Raw genomic sequence first — 18,982 nt, forward strand, 5'->3', positions numbered from 1 at the left:
GCAAATATCATAAATTGAATATTTATCGGCATTTATTTAGCTACTAAATCTAGTTTTAGGCTATAGGAAATTGTAATACGTAACACCGGTCTGATGAGCTTTGGTATTAATGAAAGGCTTCGTCAGCACTGGGTATAGTACGTATAGTGTGGTTAACACATTGTTAAGTATTCATTTTTTACTGTCAATCCTAAGTATTAGAGTTACGTAAGTATATATTTAAATACATTTTCTTTTGAAAAGATCGTTTTTACCTGTGGTATTTCAAGGTTCGAGATAGACCAAATACACAAACACCTGATCTCGGCAATAATGAAATGTTTTTCACTAATCTAATGTTTTGAAGGATACGTATAGTGATTTGATGAAGATGGAATGATGGAAACAAGACGTAATGTGCATCTGGTGGACAGAACCATTGCACTGTTGTACTTGAATTATAATGAACTGGTTGAAAGGGAAAAAAAGAGAAATAACTGTACTTAAGTAGTTAAACGAAAACGAACTAGGTTTTCAACTGAACTTAAGAAGTGTGGTGTATAGTTTACTTGTTGTTTTTTTTAGACATTCGCTAAGGCTATCTAAATTAGCTGTCCCTAGTTTTGAACTGACAGACTATAGGTAAGATAGCTAATCAACAGCACCTACTTCTAACGCTTGCTACTCTAATCGAATGGTGGGATTTTATCATTACTCTTATAATGGCCCCAAAGTGAGGTGCATGATTTTGTGGCAACGGGACACGAACCATGGGCTCTTGAATTTACAGTCCAGACCATAGTATAACTGGAAAAAGCAAACATATATGGACAGTGGTTAAATGTTATGAAGAAAATTATAATAATGAGACTTAGCAGCAAATCTTGATTCTTCCAATATCAGAAATGAATCTCAATAAAAACGTCCGATTGCTCTTACGATCTATGTATATGACAAATCACAAAACTGGATCACAAGTATTCGGTGTCATCTTTGGTCTATAATATAATTAGTCCCATATAAACAGAGTGATGTAGAATATAATTCAATTATTTGAATTACACTTTAGTTAGACTCTTTGAACGAACCGAGTTACAAGAAGTAACATCCAGAGTTACATTAGCATGTGACTTCGAACAAATTTATCAAGTTCTGAGTTAGAACACTAAAAATATATTTGAAGTTTTTATTTGAGTTACAGATGTTCTTAGAATTAAAAATATTCTAATATTTTGTGTATACCTTCCAGAAAATTGCTGTGGATGAAGTTCTGAAACGGTTAAGGAATTTTCTATGGATTTAAACCATCAGCTTAACCCCACCCATTCGTCTCTAATTGCTTTTAACTTGTGTGTGCGTTAAATTTCAAAGATTATGTGCTGATTGAGTGATTGTTTTCAAGTTTTAAATATTTATAACAAGACATGCTTTATCTATGAGATCAATTAGGTTATATTAGTTTTTGACAACCTGCCTTATATCCTGGTCTGTAAGATTCAAACTATTTCATTATATCCAATTAATACAATTCATTCATTATACCGAAATGTTGTATTACCTATGATACTTGCAACACTTTATTTCATTGTAGTTTGTATTAAATTACAGTCCTAAAGACAGATGCAAAACCAAATGAACAAATTCATACCTCCTGTAGCTAAGTAGAAGTTAAGAGCCCCGTGTACTTTGTTCATCACTTAACAAAAATTGGATATAATACAAGTTTTATTATTGTTTTATTTATATTATTGTATAATATAATACAATAATAAAAATTATAAAGATATTAGCTATGGCTTATCGTTTCTTGAGCTATCATAAAAGAAACAATGGCCAGAAAAATGCTCTGTTGATTTTAAACCATTTACTACAGATGGCTTGTTGATTAGTTTTTCTGTCACAGATTCATGCTAGTGAAGTCATGAGATATCTAAAATGTAGCCAAAATATAAAGCTGACAGCGTGGTGTGAATATAAATCTAGTCTATCTTCTTGGAGACTATGGTTTATAATTAGAAAGATGTTTTAAATTTGGTGTTTATCATAAACCAATATTTTTCAGGATTATATGCTCATTTCTATAGCCTTGTTCCTATAACATTGAAAGTTAGTTTAGCAAAAGTTCTGATACATGTGCTAACGGAAATGTGAACAGTTAACTTTAGCAACACGAAGAAATAATTTGTATAAAACATTTATTGAAATGCGTTAAATCTAATTGTAATTTATAAATAGTAATGTCACTGAAATGTTGAACAAACTGTCCACGCCTAACGTCTGATATTTTCCTGTGCGTAAAAAACTAATATCACTAGTGTTACCTCATGTAGAACAACAATTTGATGTATAAATGGTAAGGTAGTTTCAATGCTGGGAAAAGTCTATCCACAGATACAAATCAGATGTGTTTTAAACTCCTCTGTGAAAATATTTTTTTTATGTTTTTAAGGTAACATCCATATAAATAAGCTATGCAGATTGATAGTAGACCCCAACTATTAAGTTATAGTTTGTTTCTCTGAAATTAGCATACCCTGGAAAACTTGATAACTTATCCAGTATGTACGGCATGTTTCTACAAAATTTAATGTTGCTGCCACAACTTCGTGAAAGTTAGTTAAGTTCAGAATGATTAGCAGTAACAGAGAGAGTCTAGAAATTACAAACCCGAGGTCAAGAGTAACTCAACAATATTCAGCCATACTTTTTCTCAAGTTGTGAGCCTGTAATTTTCTTACTTATATTTAGTTAACTTGCAAATTACAGAGTTGTATGTTTTTTTTTTTTTTTTTTTTGCTTTTGCTCTTCACTACCGGTGAGGTCTACATATTGCATCATACTGACTTCCACAACTATAAGCCGGGTTTCGATACTCGTGGTGGGCAGGTGGTGCGTAGTTTTGTGCTTAACAACAAACAAAGTGACACAATTGAAGCAAACATCTGACAAATTTTCAAGCATTTTACTAAAATGTTAAAGGCTAAATTTGTTTTTATAGTTATGATGTCCTTTATGTTTCTCATGATACTTTTGTGTTATACTATGTCAATTTCAAAGCTACAAGGATATTCTTATCACTAGGTAAGGGTATTTAAGTTTAGTAAGGCAAGGTTGGCGACAGGTAACTTTTAAGATTTATTCTTGTAGTTAATATACTGTTACGTTTATTGTATTCAAAACACATCGCACAAATCCAATAATTGTTTGTTCATTTAAAGCAAATTATAATTATTAGATATAGTGATCACAAATATAAATATTGTTGTCGAAATATGTCTATTTGTAATTAAGCACAAAGCTACACAATGGACTATCTGTGCTCTGCCCATCACGAGTATCGCAACCCGGTTTCTAGCGTTATAAGTTAGCAGACATACCGCTGAGCCACTGGCGGGCGCCGAAATATGATGTTAACGACATCTGACAGAGTTAATTGTGATACCATTTTGAATGGTGAGGTCAATGTTCACTAATATATCTGTAATTCATGTTCTTCTTGTATGACTTATAGTCGAAAGTTGTTTGCGTCAATAACTAAAACAAATTAAAAAAGAAATATATTAATGAATATCATACACGTTAAAACTAGTTAATTGTATGAAATTTAACAATATCTGATCAATAGTAGTCCCTGGCATGGTCTGATGGTTAGGGTGCTCGACTCGCAATCTGCAGGTTGCGAGTTCGAATACTGTTAGCAAACATACTCACTCTATCAGCCGTGTAAGCGTTAAAATTTGACGCTGGTAAAAGAATAGCCCAAGAGTTGGTGGTATAAGCCCCCCATTGGCATAGCGGTATGTCTGCGGACTTACAACGCTAGAATCCGGGTTTCGATACCCCTGGTGGGCAGAGCACAGATAGCCCATTGCGTAGTTTTGTGCTTAAAAACAAACAAACTAAACTGGTGGTAGGTGGTTTTAACTAGTTGCATTTTTTCTAGAGCATTAACCTAGAGAATCTTAATTGACTTGTATATTAGTTTATTCACTTTGGAAAGATACGAGCACATTTTGTTTATAAGAGACATCCTAATTGCTGAGGCCTATCACGATATGCTCGCATCTTACAAATGTCGCGTGCACACTCACATATAAAATTTCAAAATTCAAGTGAAAAATATACTTGTAACTCTACTTCAACGAAAAAGTTAATGAAATATTGATATGTTTCCAATATATATATATATATCATTTACTTAGTATATTTCACAAACAAAAACAGCGAAAAGAAACGTTCCAACAATTTTTGCTGTGCACTTCCAGAAACTTTTACTTTAAATAAAACATTTATTTGTTTCGTTTAGAATTATCTGCCTATTCCAAAGTATAAGTTTACATTTACTAAGAAACTATCATCTCTTATAAAACAATGAGTCGTGTCTTGTTTGTTACGTGATGTTCTTTAGCTGTCAGTGGTTTTAGTACTAAAGTCCTTTGTTGCCTTTATTTTAAGGTGTCACAGTATGTTGTCTGAACGATTACTACTAATAAAGGATTGTACAGAAGATATTCTAATATATCTATGTCAACACAGAGTAAAATAAAGCAGGCTAGGTAGTAATTTGGGGTTCTTCGTTCCTGAAAATGTTAAATTATCTGTGTGTGTGTGTGTGAAAGCTAAGGGAATATTCTTCTATGGCAAGATATAAGATAGATTTAGTAAGATTTAACAAGTATGGTAAATGAGAGTAAATTATAAAGATGACTAAATTTTTTTTTAATATTATTGCTAAGTTTATCATGTTTAAACAACACATGCAAATAAAAGAATTTGTTATTTGTTCCAGACAAACTATTTTTAATGGATTATTAGAATAAAAATTGATCTCGACCAAAAATACTGTTGGCAAAAATCATGTTACTTTGTAACATAAGTAACAGGGACACCATTTTTTTTTTAGGATTTATAACCAGAAGCGGTGACTGTTTTAATAACTACATTAAAGTATTCAAATAAATATGTTAAGGAATAATAATTAAATTAAAACTGTTTGGATATGTAAAAATCTAACTTTCTGGTGAATTATAGAACATTGAAATTTTGAGACAAAGAAAAAAGCATTTTTAATATAAATTTTAGGAATTTCTCAAAAATAATAAAAATGTTAAATTACATTATGTAGCTTTTTAAAGCAGATATTGAATGTTAGGTAATACGTTTCTACTAAATTTTGTGCAACTTGGTTAAATATTTCCACTATGAGAAGGAAAATATCAGGGGTATCAGTGACAGCTCTCTCCATCTTGGAAAGGGTTAATTACTTCTTCTGACTTAATCATAAACAACAAGAGAAAGTTTGATCTCATCTAGGACTACTTTTCCAGGTTGAAGTAGAATTAAACAATGACAACATGATCATATGTAACTTCAAGATACATTCTCTGCTTTCTTATCTATTTAGTGCTTCAGAGACTTGTCAGTAATACACAGTTTTAGTTTGTTTATTGATATGTTCTATGCTCTTTGACGCACTACAAATTACTGAATTTCGTACTTTCATGGACTAAGATGATGCAACACAAGAAAAGGTATGTGTTTGGCTGGATCTGAGAGAATTAGGGGCTGTTTCTCTTCTCCCTCAAAATGATGTTGTTTCATCGTCTACTGAACATCACATTCTGCTTTTCAGATGCCTAACATTGATCTCGCCATTCCACATATTTTTCCTTCCACTCCAGAAAATACAAAGCGATGGTGATTTGTGCATAAAATTTGTTGAGAATATAACTTTCCCTTCACACGTTAACAGGTTTGGAGAGGAACAATTGTATAGTTCACATCAATACATAGAGTAAGTAAGTGACCATCTTTGCCAGCTCATCTAGTTTACCAAACTTAACTATTTAACCACCAGATTGAGGATGACAAGGAGAAGTATGGGTTTTCATCACACCTTACACAAGACAGCAAACAGAAGACTATTAAACTTGGCTCCTTAATCAGTATGAATTTCCTATGGTATTTCAAAACCAGTGATCTAATGCTGATCTAATCTGTTTGGATCAAAGTACGAGTCAATGCATAACCGTCAATCCATTTTGTAAAGCAATAAGCTACTTCTATGGAGTAATACTTACTGATGTTAGTATTGAGGAGGGTTATGGAAACATCCATGCTTGTAATCGGCAGTGAAAAACGTATTCTCTGTCAGAGTTCTCCTTGGCGCATAAACATTTCTTTCTTCTCTACATTTCTATGGGAATGCAGCTGGAAATATTTGTCTCCACAGTCTGACTGTATTATGCTATACTCCCTAGAGTCATTTTATTCTTTCATTGAATACAATTTGAAGAATCATGCATCTCAGATTCATTTGAACAGTGTCACACTTCTGTAGGCTATGGTGACAATATATTAAACTCTGTCATATCTATAACTGTTCATTCAGTTGTCAAAGGTTGCATGATCTTTTACTACATATAGCAATCGATTAAGTTTGTGTTTCAGCCTTCTGGATAGCAAGTAATATTTATTTTAGATCGAGATCCTTTAGCTGTTTTTCTCTAAGCTTGTGTATCATCATATCTGGTATCCATTCTTCAGTGGAACTCTCACTATGTTTATGGTCTAACACCTCAGATCTAGACATTTTATAAATGGACAACCTCTCACCTGCCAGTGGGCATGTACAATTGTATTTCCATTAAATTCGCAATCCTGCAAATTGCTATCCAACAAGTTCTGTTCTTTATAATTCAAAAGCCATTTCAGTGAAGCGTTGTTTATCGTGATAGTACATTTTCTACAACACACATACTGGCTGAAGTGGTAGCTATATATACCAGAAATGCAAGCTGTTCTTGCCTTTTATACAATAATGACATTCATTACCAGATTGTGAACAGCTTCCATATGCTATAAACATGCTCTGTACAGTCCTTCACTTGTGGCAGCACTATTTTTGTTCCAAAATGACTAGCATCTGATCTAAGACGAATGGAACATCTTCTCATGGATAAGCTAGTAACGTTGCATCACCAAGAAACATTTTAATGATCAGAATGACTTTATACAGTCATCTTTCTATCTAAAATCTGAGTCAACCTTAGGTTATGTAGAAATTGGTGCGTTTTGTGGGAATAGTTGATATGATGCAAATCTGAGAAAGCTTCAGACTACTTTCTTAATTGTAGGTTGAGTATGTCTACCATTTCTTATACTTTTTCAGAACCTGTAGACACTCCATATCTAATAATTATACATGAATAAGAAACCTCAACTACATTTTCAATAAAAACATTTCTTTGATTTTATTTTCAACACTTAAACATTGAAACACCATACTCAATATTTATGGATCAACCTAGCATAATTCTGAGATCGAAGAAACTTTCTCCTTAAGTGCTGAAAGCAGTCTTAGATCTGCTATCATTATCCAGCTTATTATGACAATACCCTAAAGCATAGTCTAGTGAACTAAACCAGCGAGAGCCTTCCAATGCATCCAAACATTCATCTGTGCATGGTCCAGAAATTGTTCAACATACATTACCACATTCACTTGTCTGAAGTCCACACAGAACATCAGTATGCCCTTTTATCTCTCAGAATTACTACTGACAATGACCAAGTAATATCTGTAGGTTGAGTGATTTGATCCTTTAGCCCCAGTGTTTCTCAGCAATAGCTATACCCCTGAAATTCCAAGTAAATCTGCGTGGCGAATGCTTTATAAAATGCACGGCTCTGATATCTATATGGCCTACATGATGTTAAGTGATTTTAGTTCTTCATTTTATCCAACAATAAATTGCAATATTTATTAAGTAACGTTTTGAGTTTCCTTTGCTTATCTACATCTCGATTGTTCGCATAATCTTCAATCATTTATTTACGTTTTGATGTGCTTCATTCGAAGCAATACTACAGTGTTACTACTTTCAACGTCTCCTCCATTTCCCCACACCGCACCAACAATCATTACAGCTAGTAACTTAATTATGTGAGTACCATAGTTACAAACCTCAATCAGAATAAATTTTGCTCTTATCTGAGCACTTCAGTTGTTGATTCAATCATAGCATTAACTGTTTGTCGTACATTTCTATACTGCATTCACAAAATACAATAAAACACTGTCTGTACATTAGACAGAACTGTTATATCATCAACTATATGCAACTGTGTAGTCCAATGTTCTTGTGCATAGTCTGCCTAGGATTTGATATTATCACAAAAGAGCTGATTTTCACATTATGAACAGGCTATTTTTACAGATAATTTCTGTGGTATATCTAAACCTAAATTTTCAATGCTTAAGCCAAGACCTGTAACAAAAATACTTACATACAACGACACTGCAAGCCTATAGCCATTGGCAAAGAAGAAATTTGTATTTCTTGGTTGGAGTAGTGGTTTACATCGTCGATGATATACCATGAGATAATTTAAAGTTTCGGTAGCTAATCTGCCATCTAAAATATCCCTTAAATATTATTGTATTTTTACAGGCACATATAAAGCCATGGTTGACTCAGTAAATGCTAAAATAACCGATACATCTGTAAGCATATATATATATATATATATATTTACTTTCCCTCATATCAGTGGCTAGACATAACATAGGATTCACTAGTTCAAACTTAGGTTATAATATCTTCACTTTTCTCTGCTGCCATGCTCTGTGCACTTTAATCTGTAAGTGTTGGATTTTTTCAGTATATAGCTAACTTCTTGTGAATATCACACTTATGAATCTTATCTTTTATGCAGTAGATTTTCTATTTTCCAATTGTCCAAAACATTTCTCCTTCTGTAGCTTCTCAGCTATAGAGTTAGTTGGATTTAAACTAATATATGTGCTGGACCATTCAAGCTAATCAGTAGTTGTTGTATTGGTTATATCTGTGTCCAGGAATCATAAGTAGCAGTTTGGTGAAACTATACGAGAAGGTGGCCTAACTCTCATTGCTTTTTACTAAACTTTTCAATGATGGATGCAATATCTGCTTCAAGGTAAACTGTACTTTGCTAGATCCATTTTATGGTTAGCTTCAATAAAGGCATCGGTTCTGCTCATCTATCATCAAGAACGTTTACGGTATGCTGATTCTTAGATTCCCTATTATATTTGCTGGAAACAGCACCAATGCTTGAGGCCATTTGAGCACACGATTCCTGTCGATGAATAGTATCAGTAATTCTCTTCACTTTAGAGCTTCTGATTTGTCTAGAGAATCACACCTCCTGGTGGGTAGGCTCAGGTTGACAAAAACCATCTGCCCACTATAACTCATTTTTAGCACTTTTATGAGACCTGGGGTGTGTTATATGCTGATTTACATGGCTCACTGTAACGACTTCCCCAAGCGGTCTCAGCACGTCAATGATCAGTAATTTCTTCATGGTGGCTTTCCACGGGCATCCTTGCTCTTTGACGATCTACACAGAATAGTTGACATTATTAGTGATTCTAGTCTTGATGTGTGGCCAAATCACAAAGCTCTAGATAACTTGTCAGATAGCATCTGTGTTCAACAGAGGGCGTCTCTAGGTTTATTAAGTGCTCTTTAATCTAATGCTTAGATTGGTACAGATCTTCTTTTATCATCATAAGTTTTACATGAGAACAGATGCATCTCCTGGATAATATGTCACAAAGAGTAAGATACAAAAAACACCTAAGTGGAAACCAATACATAAACTAATTATATATTTAGTATAACTAGATCCTGGCTACAGCATCAACTTACTTTTATAAACTAAGATGATCTATGGTATTTCAAGATTTGGATAGATAAAGCATACGGTCACGTGATCACTGCTCCAACAAGAGTTTCGTGAATCTAGAATGTAGAAAGACATGAATAGTGATTTATTGCTAGTTGAATGAAATGTATAAGAATACAAGTTGTTTCATTAAACAAATAAAGGTATAGTGGTTAGTGTGTCATATTATGCTTGAGTTTCCATGGTTCACGTCCTGTTGCCGCAAAATCACGCCCTTCACTTTGAAAAAAATAATAAGAGTGAGGTAAAATCCAATTATAGTAGCCTAAGAGTTGAGGTGAATGTCTTTATCTCTATTTCTCTAGTTTATCACTTCAAAAATAGGCGAACGCAACTAGCCCTTTGCGAGAATATCCGAAACAACAAATATATAGTAATCAAACATACAAGCAAATAAAACATTTTTTTTCTCTCAACGAGCCTGCAATAAAATTACAAATTTAGGAACATACAACCTAAATTTTATGCAGCATAACTTCTTTAAAAATGCACCACTTACTTGATGTGAGCTAGAAAGTCCCAATACTTTGCATTTGCTTCATATTTCTTGTCATAGTATTGTTTATTTAACGGCTAATGCTGACAATAAAATAGCTTTAATTTTTCTTCTTTGTATTAGGCTAATGTATCTCTTTATTCTTCTGATATAGCTTCGATAGCCCATTGTGTAGCTTTGTGCTTAACTCTAAACAAATAAACAAAAGTTTTATGTTTTATTCCTTAATGTTACGGATTCTCAAATTCTAGATACATGATTCCAAGTAGAGAGTCGTATACCTTTCATATACAAAATTGATGACTATTTTTCATTTATTATAATTATGTTGGATTTAGAACTAGTCATAGTCCATACTTGGCGGATAAAAACTTTTCGTTATTCTACATTTCAATCGATTTCAGCTTCATTATATAGCACGGACGATACACAAAAATTATATTTAGATAACTTAAAAATAGAAAATTTGCATGTAAATAGATGCAATCAACTCTCTTGAAGGTATACGTTTAGAAAATTACTCAGTTGAAATGCTGATACACGGGTTCCGTATCCTTAGGTAACTCCTAATTATTGATTTGTGCCATTAGACCCTCAAAATAATATATTTGCTCTTGTGCGTCAAAGATTATACATGCTCATAATTAGCATCGTTTAATTTCGAAATTAATGATTTTTAAAACCACTCACACATATTACGCGTGGTAAAGTTGACAGTTTATCTCTTGTTCCCTCATTTTAGTTTCTTAAGAAAAGCTAATATGCTAATTTATTTGAAGCGCTCATGCTGTATACTATTGACAACCGTGTTATGTTACTTCACCGAAACTACCCGATCTTATTACATTTGTTAACTGCTCGAATTTCTTTCTAAGGGAAGTGTTTACGTTATTTCAAAGGAATGACGTAAGCTTACAAGTACCTTAAAATGTAAGTAATAGATGATTTTGTTCTAAATATTATCCGTCTATATTTTTGTACACTATAAGATCGTGGAGCGTAGCATTATTAAAAATAACATAAAATTATCTGTAACTAGATATTCTTCTTTGAACAACCCACTATAAACTTTTCTTACATTCCATATAAATTTTTAATCTGTGAAACTGTTCATTCTTTTGTTCAACTCCTTAGTATAAATTTCCCTGAATGTACATTCATTTCAAGAATAATTCTAATTTTGTACATTCCTTATTGATCCTTTTTTTTTCCATTTCGTTTATTTATAAAAGCATGTTATTCGTTCCTCTTTTCTTTTTTTTTATTCCCAGCGCAAATATATATTTTCATTACAATGCTTGGTTATGAGACTATTCTTCTGTCCCATTTTACTAACTTATCAGAATTTGAGGATAAATTATTTATTTTAATCTATCATAAAGTTTAATCAACATTTTAATGAATAACTTTGTTTTTATTACTTTCGCCCCTTTTTTTCTTTACGTTTAAAAATAAACTTGCCCTTAAACAAATAGTTATATTTTAAGGATTGTAACCAATAAAGATTTACTTGTTATATAAATCTTAAGGGCCCGGCATGGCCAGGTGGTGCGGGTCGTGGGTTCGAATCCCCATCACACCAAACATGCTCGCCCTTTCAGCCGTGGGGGCGTTATAATGTGACTGTCAATCCCACTATTCGTTGGTAAAAGAGTAGCCCAAGAGTTGGCGGTGACTAGCTGCCTTACACTGCTAAATTAGGGATGGCTAGCGCAGATAGCCCTCGTGTAGCTTTGCGCGAAATTCAAAAACAAACAAATAAATCTTAATGGTTGAACTGGCATACGAAAGGCAGAAACTAGAAGCATGTCTTTTTTTCTTCTTCTAAAAACAGTGGGTTTACATTGAGAAAGGGATTTTTTGTTATAGTAAAAAATAATAATATTATTTTATTTATGATTTTAATTTGTCGTATATCTCATGCTTTATTATAATACAGAACTTCACTTAAATGGAAAACAATCTACTCTTATGATAAGTGCTGATCTTCCTGCAAAAAAAAAGTCCTTGTAGGGCAATGGTGAATCTTTTTTTTTCTTGTTGTTGTTATTGTTTATTTTATCACACATTACACATTGGATTATCTGTACCTTGTCCACCGGGAGATGTTGTTTTTGTTGTTTATTTTATCACAAAGCTACACATTGGATTATCTGTGCCTTGTCCACCGGAAGATGTTGTTGTTGTTGTTTATTTTAGCACAAAGCTACAGATTGGATTATCTGTGCCTTGTCCACCGGGAGATGTTGTTGTTGTTGTTGTTTATTTTAGCACAAAGCTACATATTGGATTATCTGTGCCTTGTCCACCGGGAGATGTTGTTGTTGTTGTTGTTTATTTTAGCACAAAGCTACATATTGGATTATTGTGCCTTGTCCACCGGAAGATGTTGTTGTTGTTTATTTTAGCACAAAGCTACACATTGGATTATCTGTGCCTTGTCCACCGAGAAACTAGTGGAACTAAAATTTTTAAAACTTTCCGACATGAAGTTTTATAGCAGCCCAATGTAGCTTTGCGCTAAAAATCAAACAAACAAATAAACTCTCTCTATTGTATCAGCAATAATTGCAAACACTGTTTTAAATTCATTGGTAGCCTGAGAATATATTTCAGCCAATTTTGTCTGTCTTTTTTGTATAATTAAAAACAAAGAGAAGATCGATACGATAATCCCCTATTTCACTAGAGTGTATAATTACGGAATTCAATATAACTTTTCGCTATTTCTTCTTTTATGGCAAAGCTACTAAGGCTACCTGCCGCAGTCTCTTATTTTGAACTGCTGGTTGAAGGGAAAATAACCGCCAGCCCTTCGGTTATTCTTTTACCATTACATGAAAAGGTGAACTATGTACTGTGTTAAATCGTTCAAATATTAAGGACCTGATATATGTTTATAAAGACGGACCTGACTTGTTATTGGTAATCATTAATAACGTGTACCCTGATTGTGTGAGGTTCTACGAAGAACAACAATAAAGTGTGTAAGCCTAGTTACAACGATCGTCATATCCGTTGGTCTAAAGTTTTTATCGCATATTATATACTTTTCATATTACTTCCGGCTGAAGTTCTTATTGTTTAGATAGGTAAATAAGTTGATTTCTAAAAGATTCTTAATATTTACGATATAAAAAGAAAGATTGGTTGGCGTCTTTAATTTATACCAGTTTCCAAATTTTGTAAATTTCAGTTGGTTTACATTCAAATAATAATCAAAATATATTATTGCATGAAAATCATTATAATTTAAAAGAGCGAGATAAATTGATAAATACGGTTGTTTATTGGGTGTCATTGTTACTATTTGGACATGAGTTGGCCCCGTGGTAGAACCCTGGATTTCGGAGTTGGCGATTCAGGTTTCAATCCGTGCAATACCACAGAACATTCCCCACACTTTTAGCGTAGATTTATTATAGGAGTGACAGTCAATCCTTTAGCGTGTATGACGGGGTTGGTAGGATGCTGTTTACTGGCTACCTTCTCTACGGTCATTAGTTTAAAATTAGGATTGGTGGCAAATAGTCTTAGTAGCTTTGCCATAAATTTCAATTACAGATGCGATGGTAGTAACAAGCAATTCTTCAAGTACAGATGCGATGGTAGTAACAAGCAATTCTTCAAGTACAGATGCGATGGTAGTAACAAGCAGTTCTTCAAGTACAGATGCGATGGTAGTAACAAGCAGTTCTTCAAGTACAGATGCGATGGTAGTAACAAGCAGTTCTTAATTGGCTCACGTAATTTAATGTTGACTTATGATTGACAAATGCGATGGTAGTAACAAGCAGTTCTTAATTGGCTCACGTAATTTAATGTTGACTTATGATTGACAAATGCGATGGTAGTAACAAGCAGTTCTTAATTGGCTCACGTAATTTAATGTTGACTTATTTCTGGCTGAAATAATGAAATACTTACAAAATTTAGACTTTAGTGGTGTACTTAATATTTTATTTGTAGTATATTTCGTCGTTTACTTACAGTTTTATTGTACATTAGCAACACTTTCCCAATGTTTAACTATAGGATGTTTATATCACTTGACATAAACACTAAAATACAATAAAAATACAGTAAAATGATATTCATTTTTATAAGGTGTGATATTATTTGCAGTGAGAAGGATAGAATTTGAAGAATATCACTTTTTATTAGAAATTGCCTCTAATACGAATAACAGACTAAGATAAAGAATATTGTTTATACTTAAACCATACTAGTGTATTTCATGAAAATTACAATATCTACAGTATCAGTTTATAGTTCTAGCAATAATTCACTATGAGATGATAAAAATCAACAAAATAACATTATTTAAGATACAGCTTCCATGACTTATAATATTTATCAGTACAATTTATAATGACAACCATTATTTCTATAAATCTTAATTTAATAATGAAAAATCAGTAAGTTACCTGTATTATATTCGCAAATTGGTTCTTGTAAAATATGCGTGTTTCATTTAGAAAGCTGATTCATGTTCTTACTGCTCTGTTCGTGGTCAACGCTTTTACGCCATAGGAGCATGTATTCTACTGTTCCTAGCATACAGACTATCTTGACTACTAGGACTTTTTTCAGATCGCATAAGAGTATGACCTTGATGAAAGAAGTAGGAGGAGCTGCGTCTGCACTTTGAGTTCCTGCCAATCATCATATCAAACAACTTCTGCTAGCCTGGTGGTTTCAACACGTAAATCCACAAATACTTTTTGTCAGTTAAGGTCTGCTTAGAGGTAGATTATATGTGGTAACAGTTGATGAAATAAAGTTATGCTTTCGCATAACTTACCAGACAATTTATAATACTTCATATTATAGCTTATTCATACTGATATAAAAAAATTACTGTATGACATACACAATACTATTTTCTAACACCCTCTTTCTGAAATACAGAGTAATTCTTTATAGTGCTATTGCTCTTTAATAACTATTTTACAGAGTAATACTCCTTGGTAAACCATATTATTGTGATAGTACAATTGTGTAATTCAAAATAACTCCGTATATCTGAATGATTTTATTAAAAAGTATATAATAATGTGGGTCAGAACGAATTCACTGTGTATCCGAATGGTTTGTTTGTTTGTTTTTAGTTATGCACAAAGCTACATAATATGCTATCTGTGCTCTGCCCACCACGGGTATCGAAACCCGGTTTCTAGCGTTGTAACTCCGCAGACATACCGTTTGAAACAGGAAAGAACCGTCAGAGTAGATTAAGATGAATAATATGTTATATGTATATATATATATATATACCTTTCTGTATTCTTTTACTTGCTATATGTGTAATGCAAGTGTAATGAAAATAATTCGATGGTTGTTTGTGGAATTACTTGTAAACTGATAAAAGATATTACAGATATTAGATAAAAGAATATTGATGTTTTTATTATTAATCCTTGTGAATATTATGACCAATAATGAAGTAATATTAATGTAAAGATGTATTGGCTGATTAAGTGTTGATATATTGAATAACCATAAGTGGGTTAATGTGAATGTTTATTGTAAGCATTTGTCGACATGTGAGAGGAATGGGAACAGCAAATTTGAATGGTGAAAATTTTCTCCAAGGATAAAAATTTCCTTATAAGAGGGAGGAGTGAAGCAATTGGGAATAGTAGATATTTCATACAATTGCTCCTATCATTAAATACAAAATTGAGAAAAACAGTACAGAAATAGTTAGGTCTTCATGCCCATGCAAGGAAGATGGCGTACAAAAAATCGCCTAGTTCTAACTTAAAACAGGCAGATTAGTTAGAGAAAAACGAAAGAGCTATAGAAAAGAACTGACGTTCATAGCCATAATAGTGATGCTTAGTAGGAGGAAAAAGCCCAGTATAAGTAAAACACGAGTTTGACAATGATGAACTGATGACCTTAGTACAGTAGAAGCTATGAAAAAGTTGGGGTTAACTACCATGGTCTGAACTCTTGAGGCAATATCGGTTACAGATTGTGGTGTAGTCATCTAAGCTAGAAGGCTACCGATTCACTGCTCCTTACAAACAACTAATTACTTGAGAGTTTTGGGTTTTGTTTATGGGAAGTGCAATGAGTTGCAGAAATTAACCAATGAAGTGTGAGAACTACTTGTGGGTAGTTATGCACTCTACTTGGAAACTCGTAAGAATACTGAGAAAATATCATTTAAAAATTAATGTTGGGAGCTAAAAATGAGTTCTCCCCAGGATGAAACTTCAATTCAGCTCTCCACAGGACAAATGTTCAGTTCAGTTGAGAAGTTGTTCGCAGTTCAATTCTCCGGGACAGAAAGTAGGCAACAAGTTCAAATTGCTGAAAGTATCCAATATTCAAAGAAGCCAGTTCATCACTTCAACTTTGATGCTATTTCTCTCAGTCGATCAATGTAATTAAGAAACTAAATGTATAATATAGCTAGTAACCTGACTATGTCTGAGTATATCTCTAGCAATACTGTGAAGGAACAGTTGTTAAGAATAATGAAGGAACTGTTGAAAATTGCTGAGATATTAATTGAGTTAAATCAACAAATAATGTAAGTGTTGTAATTGCCTCTTAAGAAAATGTTATTAAAGATTGATGTTTTGGGTAATCTCTGTCTCTGAGTCATTTTTTTATTCTAACTGTAAACTCCTCAAGTTAGTGACTTGTGTGCTCCACTCGCGACTGTATCCTCATTTAAATAAATAAGTGTGACTGGTGGTAAGGATTAAAGCTCCAACGACTAGCCTAAATGCCTGCCCGTCACAGTGTTAACTTATCTCTTTATCGAATATAGGGCGTACTTAATAAAAGCTTGACTAATGGTACGCCTAAGACAAGTGGACTTGTAAATTTCGGTGTCTGAGATTAGAATTCTTTTGTATTATTCTAGGTTTTGTCCTATCCTTGACAGCTTGGAGTGTAATTGAAAAAAAAAAATGTGATCACATTCAATAATTGCACTAACAATGTATAATCTGTTTTTTTTTCTCCTGACAATTGTCTCCTGATAAATAATATTTACAAAGTTTCGTTTAATTTTAATAACTAGATATTTACCCCATTTGAGGTCAGTGGCGGTTTTATTATAAGGCTGGTGAGGGAGACTTATGCTTTCTTAGTTTTTTGTTAAACCCATTGCGCGGATTGTGTAGGTAGCTGGCACATTCAAGAGGTGACAATCCTATAATCATATCGTTTTTTCCTAATTTGCACTGTCACAGTTTGATTGTTAGTTATAATTACAGACCGGCAAGAGAGACTCTTTTTTTTCTCCCTCTGGTAATTTGTAGCAATTATAAATGTACTAATATCAACCACTAGAAACCAACCAGTGAGCTCTTTGAATTACGCTTCTTCGTTCTCGATATAGAGCTTCAGGTCTTTTTTAGACCTGAAAGGGTCAGGTTCTATCTAGACCTTTTCCTCCCTTCTTTACTCTATGTTAGTGTGCTACAAAATGCTATTTAGAAATTTAAGTAACCAGGGCTAGAAGATCCATTGCTTTAACACGGTTTATACTTCCCTTATCAGAGTCAATGTCTATGAATGAAATAGCATTTTGTGTTTCCGTCACCACTTTGCTTCATTGGTAATTCCAACACCTTTCAAAATTATCATATCAAGAGTGCATTTTGCATAAAAACCCTTTAATACACGATCAATTATTTAATCAAGTTAATACTGTAAGTTCTGGTATTGGGTGATTTATAGTTTTTATGTAATTAAGGAATTATAAATTGTTGTGATAATATGAGGGATTATTGGTGTAAAGTGTTTCTTGGCTATTTGTAATAATAATGTGACGTCATCTGTTTGTTTTAGTGGATTTAGGTACTCTTGAATAAATTCTGTAAAAGCGGTTTTTACTGCTTCTAAAAAAGGGTTGGTTATTGAGTGTGATTGTTGGTTATTTGTGGCATTTGCATTTATTTGTTATTTCGTATTTGATTTGTTTTATCATTTTCTGTGTTTGTTTTATTTCCTAAAAAGTTTAAAAATCGACTAGAAAATTATTATTTTTCTTTGAAAATGCCTTCATAAGAATAATTTAGTGATGCAGTGCCTAAAAAGTATTAAAATACTAGTGACAGTCAAAACACTCACAAACTAGGATCTGAAAGAATTTGATATGTACTTTGTATGACCTCGATTTTATAGAACATTGTTGGAAAGGTGCAGTTTTCTTTAGATTATTCCCTGTATGATCTGTGTAAAAAAGTTTCTGAATTATGATAAAGGATTTTGTGGCGAAATAAAAAAAAAGCCACTCTTCGCCCATTTACATTTAATTACGTTATCAATTGAATTCTATCGGAATTATAATGAGTTATCTGCTAGGTGGTTATTTCTGGAGCCGCCCCTGTTGAGAGAAGACGAATAAAGATCTTTAAAAATGTCAAAAACTGTTCGAGTTGAAAAAAAAGCACGATACTTACTTTTCTGGAGTTTATGCATCATGAAAGAAACGCAGGATCCTTAATTCTCTCGGTACATTATTGAAGGGGATTTCAACACAAAAGCTTAGCTTTTCAGCCCTTTCTCTGATCACAACGCAGAATTTACTATAAGCGGAGTATATACAGAGCCATGCGCAGGAATTCAATTGACCGCTTCTTGAAGGGAGGGGCACGTTAAACCTACAAATATTATATACATATATGTGTATATATAAATCATATCAACACACACATATACATGATATAGACAGAAATAAACAGCATTATACACATCAAAATGACCGAATCAGTATTCATGGAGTTATTGGGGGGGGGGGGGGGG

The 18,982-nt window shown here is 33.1% G+C and overlaps 1 protein-coding gene across 2 annotated transcripts in view; it reads right to left on the minus strand.

The window, feature by feature from the left end:
- LOC106465312 (calcitonin gene-related peptide type 1 receptor-like) overlaps positions 1-14,777 on the minus strand; it is a 91,876-nt gene extending 77,099 nt beyond the window's left edge. The window contains exons 1-2 of one of the 2 annotated variants that reach the window (XM_022393183.1): positions 14,638-14,777; positions 9,678-9,770 (exon numbers count right to left, since the gene is read on the minus strand). The gene's annotated coding sequence lies outside the window, so the exon portion shown is untranslated. The remainder of the gene's footprint in view (positions 1-9,677; positions 9,771-14,637) is intronic. The other variant, XM_022393182.1, reaches the window with a different exon arrangement.
- Between the last annotated feature and the right edge of the window lie 4,205 nt (positions 14,778-18,982).

This window comes from Limulus polyphemus, unplaced genomic scaffold, assembly GCF_000517525.1.
Source record: "Limulus polyphemus unplaced genomic scaffold, Limulus_polyphemus-2.1.2 Scaffold1905, whole genome shotgun sequence".
Classification (NCBI taxonomy): Eukaryota; Metazoa; Arthropoda; class Merostomata; order Xiphosura; family Limulidae; genus Limulus; species Limulus polyphemus.